Source organism: Hylobates moloch, unplaced genomic scaffold (genome assembly GCF_009828535.3).
Source record: "Hylobates moloch isolate HMO894 unplaced genomic scaffold, HMol_V3 SCAFFOLD_19, whole genome shotgun sequence".
Classification (NCBI taxonomy): Eukaryota; Metazoa; Chordata; class Mammalia; order Primates; family Hylobatidae; genus Hylobates; species Hylobates moloch.
Window position 1 is genome coordinate 71,922,592 of NW_026652294.1, and position 11,179 is coordinate 71,933,770.

At 46.2% G+C, this 11,179-nt stretch overlaps 1 pseudogene; it reads right to left on the bottom strand.

The window, feature by feature from the left end:
• Positions 1-7,564: 7,564 nt before the first annotated feature.
• On the bottom strand, positions 7,565-7,897 carry LOC116459274 (large ribosomal subunit protein eL33-like; annotated as a pseudogene).
• Positions 7,898-11,179: the final 3,282 nt, after the last annotated feature.

Below are 11,179 nucleotides of genomic sequence, written 5' to 3' on the forward strand. Positions count from 1 at the left end.
CTAACCTACAATTCTCTCCCTCTATTGTACTTTACTATCATTTAAAAGAATAAACACAGGCTGGGTGTGTCCGCTCATGCCTGTAATCCCAGCAATTTGGGAAACTGAGGCTGGAGGATCACTTGAAGCCAGGAATTCAAGACCAGCCTGGGCAACATGGCGAGACCCCACTCTACAAAAATACAAAAATTAACTGGGTGTCATGGCGTGCGCCTATAATCCCAGCCACTCGGAAGGCTGAGGCAGAAGAATTGCTTGTACCCAGGAGGTGGAGGTTGTAGTGACCCAAGATAGCACCACTGCACTCCAGCCTGGGCGACAGAGCGAGACTCCATCTCAAAAAAAAAAAAAAAAAAAAAAAGATTTTGAAGCATATGTTTCAACAGAGCAGATGGAGAAAGTTGTCAAATGTTTTGGGAAGAGGACATGGAATGCCAAACACAAGGATCTAAAAACAGTAGTAGTGCTTTAATCCCACTGCCTTGGGACAGTGACGGAAATCAGGGACAAGAAGAAACACATTTCTTGAATTGGGCAGCTGAAAACCTAAAAAAAATCACTATTAAGTCCATTTATTTGTGTGTGTACATTTATTTGTATTATTATTATTATTTGAGACGGAGTTTCGCTCTTGTTGCCCAGGCTGGAGTGCAGTGGCTCTGTCTCGACTCACTGTAAGCTCCGTCTCCCGGGTTCAAGCAATTCTCCTGCCTCAGCCTCCCGAATAGCTGGGATTACAGGCATGCGCCACCACGCCCAACTAATTTTGTATTTTTAGTAGAGATGGGGTTACTCCATGTTGGTCAGGCTGGTCTCAAACTCCCAACCTCAGGCGATCCGCCCACCTTGGCCTCCGAAAAGTGCTCGGTTTACAGGCGTGAGCCACTGCGCCTGGCCTGCATTATTATTTTTTAATGAGACGGGTGTCTCACTATGTTGCCCAGGCTGGTCAGTAACTCCTGAGCTCAAGCAATCCTCCTGCCTCGGCCTCCCAAAGTGCCATTTATATTTTATATACTCTAAAGGACCATGGGGCAGATACGGTATAGGTGGAAAGTCAGCTCTGAGTTAAGCCTGTTGGAGATGTAACAATACCAGGCAGAAATCCAGAAAGATGGGGCGTAGGGTGGGTGCAGTGGCTCACGCCTGTAATCCCAGCACTTTGGAAGGCCAAGGCAGGCGGATCACTTGAGACCAGGAGTTGTGACCAGCCTGGGCAACATGGCGAAACCCCTTCTCTACCAAAAATATAAAATTAGCAGGGCGCGTACCTGTAGTCCCAGCTACTCAGGAGGCTGAAGTGGGAGGATCGCTTAAGCCCGGAAGGCGGAGATTATGGTGGGCCGAGATCGCGTCACTGCACTCCAGCCTGGGTGATAGAGTGAGCCCGTCTCAAAAAAAAGAAAGAAATGGAAGCGGTGTAGGACCGAAAGCGTCTGGGACGGAAGCTCACCTCCACGAAGGCCTAGCGAGAGAGGCACCGGCGACGTGTCTGCACCACGCGTCACCTGCACGCGCGGTCCACGCTCCAGCGCCGGCTCTCGCGAGAGCCCCAAGCGCGGAACCGAATCTGCAGGCGCGCCACCCTTTGCCTGCGGCACCCTTCCTCCCGCTCTCAGGGTGACGGTCGCGATAGCTGCACCAGCAGATGAGGGCGAAAACCTCTTGTGCTGCCTCCCCGTGACCGCCAGTTCCTGGACCACGTTCTCCCCAAGAGCGCAAGAAGGGCAGACAGCCAGCCGCGCTTGGCTGGTCTCGGGAGGAAGTAGTGGCGGAAGTGGAATTTGTGAGACAATCCTGGAGTCGGTGTGCTACGCATGCGCCGAGGGAAGCTACCAGGCGGGTGGAGGCGGTGACCGTGCGCAGGAACCGGCGTCGCAGCGGCCTATAGTCTCGCGCGCAGAGCCGCTCCCTACGCGGCGATCACGGCACAGCCGAGCCGGAGTCCAGTCACGTGACCCCCTCGTGGCAGTCCGTGTAGTAGCGTTTAGTGAGTCACGCGAACCTAGCGGGCTGCCGCCCCAGATCAGTTTCTCAGTGAGATTCCATTCCCTCCAGCCGCACCTGAACTGGCGTTTTCTTGTTCCCTGGGGATGGGGCCCATAGCCCCCTTCTTCATAGAAGGGAAAGAGATTTGAGCAGGTGGAAGGAACAGGTGCCCAGGACGCTGTCCTGACGCCCACACGATGCGCTGAGACCTGAGCTTACCCTTGCGTGTCCCATCGTGCAGTGGTTCTGTCGCGGCCCTATGGGGACTCTGTCAGACGGGGACGTCACGAGGCGGCCTTGCCGGGCAGGGTATTGGGGGTACCGGCTGCACAGTTTAACTCCGCCTAGTAGTGACCGCGTCGTTTTGAGGTTTTCCTCAGTCCTGTGGCCCGAGACCTCTGCAGTCTCCCTCCCGCAATGGAGACGTGCTAGGAGGGTTTTCTGTTTCCATATTTAGGGAAATGGGAAACCTACATAGTTTAGTAACAAATTCAAAGAGTAGTCCAAAGTCTTTCCACAAAGAAGACTTCAAGCCACCATGGCTTCCCTGGCAAATTGAACGATATATAAGAGGAAAACATAATTCCAGTCTTAAATAGTTCAGAATAAAAGGGGGAAGGAAGATGAAAGCGGGTAACACTTTTAAACTTTTTAATGGCCTAGCATAACCCTGATAGGAAAACCTGACAAGAACAGCGAATGGAAGGAAAAGTGTATGCAAATTTTGCTCGTAAGTGTAAACGGAAAAATCTGTAAGCAAAATATTAGCAAAATCTAGTATTATGTGAAAGGAATAATACCATAGCCAAGTTAGGTGGTTTCTTGTTTTGTTTTGTTCTGTTTTGTGTTTTTTTTGAGACGTTTTGTTCTGTTTTTTTTTTTTTTTGAAACCTCCACCTCCTGGGTTCAAGTGATTCTCCTGCCTCAGCCTCCCGAGTAGCTGGGATTACAGGCGTGCGTCACCACGCCCAGCTAAATTTTGTATTTTTAGTAGAGACGGTGGGGAGGTTTCACCATATTGGCCAGGCTGGTCTGGAACTCCTGACCTCAAGTGATCCACCCGCCTGCCAAAATGGTGGGATTACAGGCGTGAGCCAACTCGTCCGGCCAAATTAGGTTGTTTTAACATTAGAAGACAAATTACTGTAATTGAAGATACTAACTAATTAATGGAGAAAATATCTTAATAAATGTAGAATAAATTATTAAATTTAACACTTATTCATGATAAACACTCATGGAAAACCAGGAATAGAAGAGAAATTAATCTTACAGAGGGTGTCTGCAAAACACATACACCAACATCCTACTTAATGGTAAAATATTGAAAGCGTTTAAGAACTTGGGGCCTTTAACTCTACAGAGTTTCCCACTGTTGTGACTTTGCTGATTCCATATACATAGACCATTTCAACATGTTTCTCTGTCCTATTTCCTGCTAATTGGTATGGTTGGATTATTTTATTCCTTGGAACATAGTAATCGTAATTATTTGGTAATCTGTATTATGATAATTCCAGTGTCTGAATTTTTTTTCAAGTTTTTTTTTTTTTTGAGGCAGAATCTCACTCTGTCACCCAGGCTAGAGTGCAGTGGTTTGATCTCAGCTCACTGCAACCTCCCTCTCCAAGGTTCAAGCAATTTTTGTGCCTTAGCCTCCTGATTAGCTGGGACTACAGGTGTGTGCCACCATTCCTGGCTAATTTTTTGTTGTTGTTGTTGAGACGGAGTTTTGCTCTGTTGCCCAGTCTGGAGTGGTGGAGTGCAATGGCGCAATCTTGGCTAACTGCAACCTCTGCCTCCTGGGTTCAATTGATTCTCCTGCCTCTGCCTCTCAAGTAGCTGGGATTACAGGCGCCTGCCACTACACGTGGCTAATTTTTGTATATTTAGTAGAGATGAGGTTTCACCATGTTGGCCAGGCTGGTCTCAAACTCCTGACCTTAGGTGATCCACCCGCCTCGGCCTCCCAAAGTGCTGGGATTACAGGCATGAGCCACCACGCCCAGCCTTTTTCAAGTTTCTTTCTGATGTTTATGTTGTGTATCATCCATAGTGTCTTTTCATTGTGCCCAAGCTGGACTCAATCTCCTGGGACTCAAGAGATCCTCTTTAGCTTCTCTAGTAGCTGGGACTACAGGTGCATGCCAGTGCACCCATAGTGTCTTGTTTCCTTGTGTGTTTACTTTTTGTTCTTGAAAAAGTATTTGTGAGAAAAAGTACTTGTGGCTTCATTTGGAGAAGATCTTTGTTTGCTTCTGCTAGGTGCCTTGAAGCCCTTTCAGTCTGAGACTAGCTTTCATGGGTTGAAGTTATTTGGATCAAAGCAAATGCAGGTTACAAACCTGGACAAAAGCTGCCCAGTGACCACATCTACTCAAAGATGGGATTTGATTGATTGATTGATTGATTGATTGATTGATTTATTTAGACAAAGTCTCACTCTGTTGCCCAATCTGGAGTGCAGTGGTGCAGTCTCGGCTCACCGCAACCTCCCAGGTTCAAGCGATTCTGCTGCCTCAGCCTCCCGAATAGCTGGGACTACAGGCATGCACCACCATGCCTGGCTAATTTTTGTATTGTTAGTAGAGATGGGGTTTCACTAGTTGGCCAGGCTGGTCTTGAACTCCTGACCTCATGATCCACCCACCTCGGCCTCCTAAAGTGCTGGGATTACAGGCATGAGCCACTGCACCTGGCCAAAGATGGGATTTTAAACATTTTGCTTTGCCTCCTCCCCACTCCCTTTATAGTCAATGCAAAAGCAACCTTTCCCAGTGTTCTGAGATGCTGGTCCACCTTCAGTCTTAGGGCCTAGCCGATGGTGTCCCAACTTAATATGGGAAGGGTCACCTAGTAGCATTTTTACCATGGAAAGCCCTAGACGTTGGATGCTGTTTCCATGCCCTGTGAGGCTACTAAAAACAGAACTAGATGTTGCCTGACTAGCAAATATCCTCAGGGCAAGAGTAGCTTTTGTGCTTCTCTGGGTTCTCACCTTCTCTTAGCTTTTATCCTAATAATTTCTTAGTATCTTATCAGCAACTCGATGTTTTGGGAAATGTGCCTTATATTTTATTCAGTATCTTTATTTTATTGTTTTGTTTTGAGACGGAATCTCACTCTCTCACACAGTCTGGAGTGCAGTGGCGCAATCTCAGCTCACTGCAACCTCTGCCTCCCAGGTTTAAGTGATTATGCTGCCTCTACGTCCCGAGTAGCTGGGATTATAGGTGCCCGCCACCACGCCTGGCTAATTTTTGTATCTTCAGTAGATACGAGGTTTCACCGTGTTGGCCAGGCTGGTCCTAAATTCCTGACCTCAGGTGATCCACCCGCCTTGGCCTCCCAAAGTGCTTGGATTACAGGCGCGAGCCATTGTGCCCGGCCTGTTCAGCACCTTTAGTCATTATCAATGAGCACACTGGTTGAATAAACCAGCTCATCATAACTGGAAATAGATGTTTGACATTTCATTCATTTTCTTCAGTCTGTTTATTTTCTATCTGAAGATACATTACTGAAGGCTAAGTTCCTATATCTTTTTTTTTTTTTTTTTGAGATGGAGTCTCGCTCTGTGGCCCAGGCTGGAGGGCAGTGGCGCGATCTCAGCTCACTGCAACCTCCGCCTCTCTGGTTCAAGCGATTTTCCTGCCTCAGCCTCCTAAGTAGCTGGAATTACAGGCGCATGCCACCACTCCCGGCTAATTTTTATATTTTTAATAGAGTCGGGGTTTCACCATGTTGGTCAATGAATTTTGATAGGGAGATAGCCAAAGTCAGACTGATTTTCCTTATCCTTTTTAGTTGACACATTCTTTTTATATCGATAGGCCATTTTTTTCAGGGTCAGACTTGGAGAAGATTTACTGTAATTAGTCTCTTAGCTGTTGGGTCCCTCTCCCGCTAGCTAAGTAGGCAAAGAACAACCCCCAACTTCCAGGGAGAATGCAGGAAATCAGCTAATTTTTTTTGTTCTAGCTTTGTATGATTTAGTGTTCACATGTGCATGTACACATAGATATGATTGACGATGCAATATGGGTAATTATGGACATTCGTTATTTACCAGGTCCCCACTATGTGCCTTAAACTGTGCTGTGTGCTTGATTTATACCTTTGAACGTAAGTTCTTGGACTTATGAAGCAATTAAAGAGCTAGATTTTTGAGAATAATGAAGCCAATTAAAGAATAGTGAAGAACAATGAAGTCAATTAGTGAAGAATAATGAAGTCAATAATTAGTGAAGAATAATAGTGAAGAATAATTAAGTCAATTAAAGAGCTAGATTTTTGAGAATAATGAAGCAACCTGTTTTTTTCTTTTTAAGAGAGGGTCTGGTTCTGTTGCTCAGTCTGGAGTGCAGTGGTGCCAGTCATGGCTCACGGCACCCTCAACCTCCTGGGCTCAACTGACCCACCCGGGCCTCACAAAGTGATAGGCATGAGCCACCACACATGGCCAAGCAACTGTTATTTAATTAGAATTGTCATAAGTGCAGCCGTGACAAAGTACAGGGTGTTATAAAAGTATAAAACAGAAAGACATAACCTAATTTGGAAGATTTGGGTAGGTTTCAATGAATAAGTTACAAATTAATGAGAGAACTGAAGGAGGAACTGGCTAGGTGAAAAGTTGTGAAGTGAGCCTTGTGGGCAGAGGGAATGTAATGCGCAAAGGTCCTGAGATTGAACAGAGCTTGAAAACTTATAGGAATTGGAAAAATGTTAGTGCTGTTGCAGCATTCTGAGCAAAGAGGAGATTTGCCAAGATGAGTCTGACCACATCATATAGGACTTTGTGGGCAATGTTAAAGAATTGTGACATTGGCTGGGCATGGTGGCTGATGCCTGTAATCCCAGCACTTTGGGAGGGCCAGGTGAGGTCAGGAGTCCGAGACTAGCCTGACCAATATGGTGAAACCCTGTCTCTACTAAAAATACAAAAAAATTAGCTAGGCATGGTGGCTCACGCCTGTAGTCCTAGCTACTCAGGAGGCTGAGACAGGAGAATTGCTTGAACCTGGGAGGCAGAGGTTGCAGTGAGCTGAGATCGCACCACTGCACTCCAGCCTGGGCGACAGAGCGAGACTCCCTCTCAAAAAAAAAAAAAAAAAAAGAAAAAGAAAAGAATTGTGACATCATCCTGATATTAGAATTATTCGAAATTTTTTTAAGGTAGTAAGTTTTTTAATCCACTTAAAAATACAAGATCACAGGCTAGGTGTGCTAGCTCATGCCTGTAATCCCAGCACTTTGTGAGGCCGAGGCAGGTGGATCACGAGGTCAGGAGTTCGAGACCAGCCTGACCAGCATGGTGAAACAACGTCTCTAGTAAAAATACAAAAAAAAAAAATTAGCCACGCATGGTGGCGCGCGCCTGTAATCCCAGCTACTCAGGAGGTTGAGGCAGGAGAATTGCTTGAACCCAGGAGGCAGAGGTTGCAGTGAGCTGAGATCACACCACTGCACTCCAGCCTGGGTGACAGAGCGAGACTCCGTCTCAAAACAAACAAACAAACAAACAAACAAACAAGAGCACAAATCCATGTTTATTTATTGACTTTTCATTGGTTTAAATCCTTGAGGGGTCCAGCATCTCTCGGATTCTGTGTCCAATAGCCTTAGCAGGAAGATTGCTTCAGAATTGGCCACGAATCAGGCCACTGTTCCCGTGGGCCCAAGTTACCTTTACCCAGATTACTCTGGTTTTGTTTGGTTTGCTGCCAGGAGTCACTGTGTTGTTCTTTGCTTTGTGTACATAAGCGCATCTCTTGCCCAAATAGAATTCTGTTTCATCATGGGCATAAACATCTTCAATTTTAAGAAGAGCAATCTGCTCCCTTTGGTTCCAGAGACCCTGCTTATAGCTGGCAAAAATGGCCTTGGACCACAGCTCTCCAGACATAGTTCCTTTTAGAAGCCCAGTTCCTGTTCCCAGCAGGCCTCCACAGGAACCAAGATGGTAGGAAGAGAATTATTAGAAATTTTTTAAGCCAGGGGGAGATGTGCTCAAATTATGTTTTTTTGTTTTGTTTTGTTTTGTTTGAGATGGAGTTTCGCTCTTGTTGCCCAGACTGGTGTACAATGGTGCGGTCTCGGCTCACTGCAACTTCCTCCTCCTGGGTTCAAGCGATTCTCCCGCTTCAGCCTCCCAAGTAGCTGGGATTACAGTCAGGCGCCACCATGCCAGGCTAATTTTGTATTTTTAGTAGAAGCGGGGTTTCTCCACGTTGATGAGGCTGGTCTCAAACTCCTGACCTCAAGTGATCCACCTGCCTTGGCCTCCCAAAGTGCTGGGATTACAGGTGTGAGCCACCGTGCCCCACCAAATGTTGGGTTTTATAATACAGTATTACTTAGCTGAAAATGGAGGATGGGCATGGGCACAAGTGGAAATGAAGACTCCAGTGAGATGACAGAGAGTCTAGCAAAAGATGAAGGCATTTTGAGTAATAGTGATAATAGTGAAGTCTAAAGAAGTGTATAGATTCACAAAGCATTTAAAAGGTAGCATCAGGCTGGGTGTGGTGCCTCATGACTGTAATCCTAGCACTTGGGGAGGCTGAGGTGGGAAGATTGCCTGAGTCCATGAGTTTGAGACTAGGCTGGGCAACATAGGGAGACCCTGTCTCTACAAAAAAAATAAAAATATTAGCCAGGTGTGGTGGTGTGTGCCTGTAGTCCCAGCTACCCAGGAGGCTGAGGTGGGAGGATCTCTTGAGCATGGGAGGTTGAGGCTGCAGTGAGACATGATTGTGCCACTGCACTCCAGCCTGGGTGATGGAAGGAAACCCTATTTCAAAATAAAATAAAGTAGGCCGGGCATGGTGGCTCACACCTGTAATCCCAGCACTTTGAGAGGCCGAGGCGGGTGGATCATGAGGCGGGTGGATCACGAGGTCAGGAGTTCGAGATCAGCCTGGCCAAGATGGTGAAACCCCGTCTCTACTAAAAATACAAAAATTAGCCAGGCATGGTGGCGCATGCCTGTAGTCCCAGGTACTTGGGAGGCTGAGGCAGGAGAATCGCTTGAACCTGGGAGGCAGAGATTGCGGTGAGCTGAGATTGTGCCGTTGCACTCCAGCCTGGGCGACGAGCGAAACTCCGTCTTAAAAGTAAAATAAAGTAAATGAAAAGGTAGGATCCTGGGAGTGTGGGGATAAATTTGATAGGATGAGATGATCAAGAGAGCTGCCATACTTTTCTGAAGGAATCTAGATTGCTCTCACTCCTCCCAAGAAAACAAAAGATTTATATTCTCTTTCTGGAATAAGACTATACTATTCAGGAAGCAGAAAGTAAACACTGAAAGTTTGGTCAACATGAAACATAACCTAGGCAAACATAGTTGGAGGAGAGAGGGAAATGCCTACGAAAGGAGCTAAGTAAAAGCTGTACAGGTCTAGGGGCTTTTTGGGGGAATCAAAGGAATTAGAGGAGTTTCTGTTGAGGACCTCCTTTTTGGACTCAACCCATAGCTGTGCTCCCTTGTGTCCCCTCACCCTTCATGGGCCTCATGGGTCACCCTGGTTCTGAGACCTAGCTTCCCATGGTCTGACCCTCACCACTGTCACCTGCATCCCCTTTGTGAGCTTTGGGATTGAGGTCTATCTAGTTTCAGCCTCTGAGGCCAAACCACAGTGACTCTTCTACCCTAATTAGATAAAACTGTGTTTCCTGGTTAATAGCTATCAGTTATTGAACACCCACTCCATGCCGTCCACTTTACTCTGCATGGAAGCTATCCCATATCACATTTAATCCTTCTAACAACTTTGAGGAAGATTCATTATCATTCTGCATTTTAAGGTGAGGAAATGTGGAAAAATGAAGGTCAAGGAGTTTACATGTCTGGCCCAAGTTAATAATTCCTGTAATTGGTAGATCTGAGATTCCAACGCTGACCTACCCAACTCCACAGACCAGACTCTACAGGGTACTTTGTCTGGTTTAGCCTCTCTGCTTCTCCTCAATCTTAGCTCTGCCTAAGATTTGCGAGCCTGTCTGGAAACATTACTTGGATTTCTGATCATTTCCTTTGCCCAGCAGTGTTGAGAAGTGGGGCCTATAAGAGGTGATTATGTCATGAGGGCTGTACTCTCATGAATGGATTAATGCCATTATCTCTGGAGTGGGTTAGTTATCATGGAGGTGGGTTTCTGATAAAAAAGATGAGTTGGGGCCGGGTGCGGTGGCTCATGCCTGTAATCCCAGTACTTTGGGAGGCCGAGGCGGGTGGATCACCTGAGGTCAGGAGATCGAGACCAGCCTGACCAATATGGTGAAACCCCCGTCTCCACTGAAAATACAAAAGTTAGCCAGGCATGGTGGCATGTGCTTGTAGTCCCAGCTACTAGGGAGGCTGAGACAGGAGAATTGCTTGAACTCGGGAAGAAGAGGTTGCAGTGAGCCGAGATTGTGCCTCTGAACTCCAGCCTGGGCGACAGAGAGAGACTCCATCTCAAAAAAAAAAAAAAAAAAAAAAAAAAAAGAGTTGAGACCGCTTCCTCTTCCCATCTCTTGCCCATCCAACAAGGCCCTCACGAAATTCTGGCACCTTGATATTAAACTTCCCAGCCTCCAGAACTGTGATAAACAAATTTCTTTTTAAAATAAATTACCAGTCGGTGGCATTCTGTTACAACAACACAAAACGGAGTAAGAGAGCTTGCCATTATTGTATTGCATCCTGATTCCTTCCAACTTTGCTGTGATGGCACACAGGAAGAGCCAGAGCCCAGTCTCTGAGAAAACAGTTTCCGTCAATGTAACTTTAATTGGAACATTTAGGGCAAGAGGATTAATTATTGGGCAACTTTACTGCTTAGGCTACTTTTTTTTCTGAGACAGAGTCTCGCTCTGTCACTCAGGCTCGAGTGCAGTGGCGTGATATTGGCTCACTGCAAACTCCACCTTCCACCACCTAAGCCTGGCCCTGCTTAGTCTGCTTGATTATTTGTTATTTTTCTCTGAAGTCTCTTCCTGTATGCTTGGTTTTCTTCAAGACCGTTTTAATTAAAGCCAATTTTTGTTTCACTGCTGTTTTTCTCTGAATGTGAACACAGAAATATGTGTTAGGTTTATGTATGCAGCTGTTTACTCCTGCATTATCTTGTATTGGTAAAAATCGGAAATAAACTACATGTCCATATTGAGTCTGGTTAAATAAAAGATGATAACATATGGC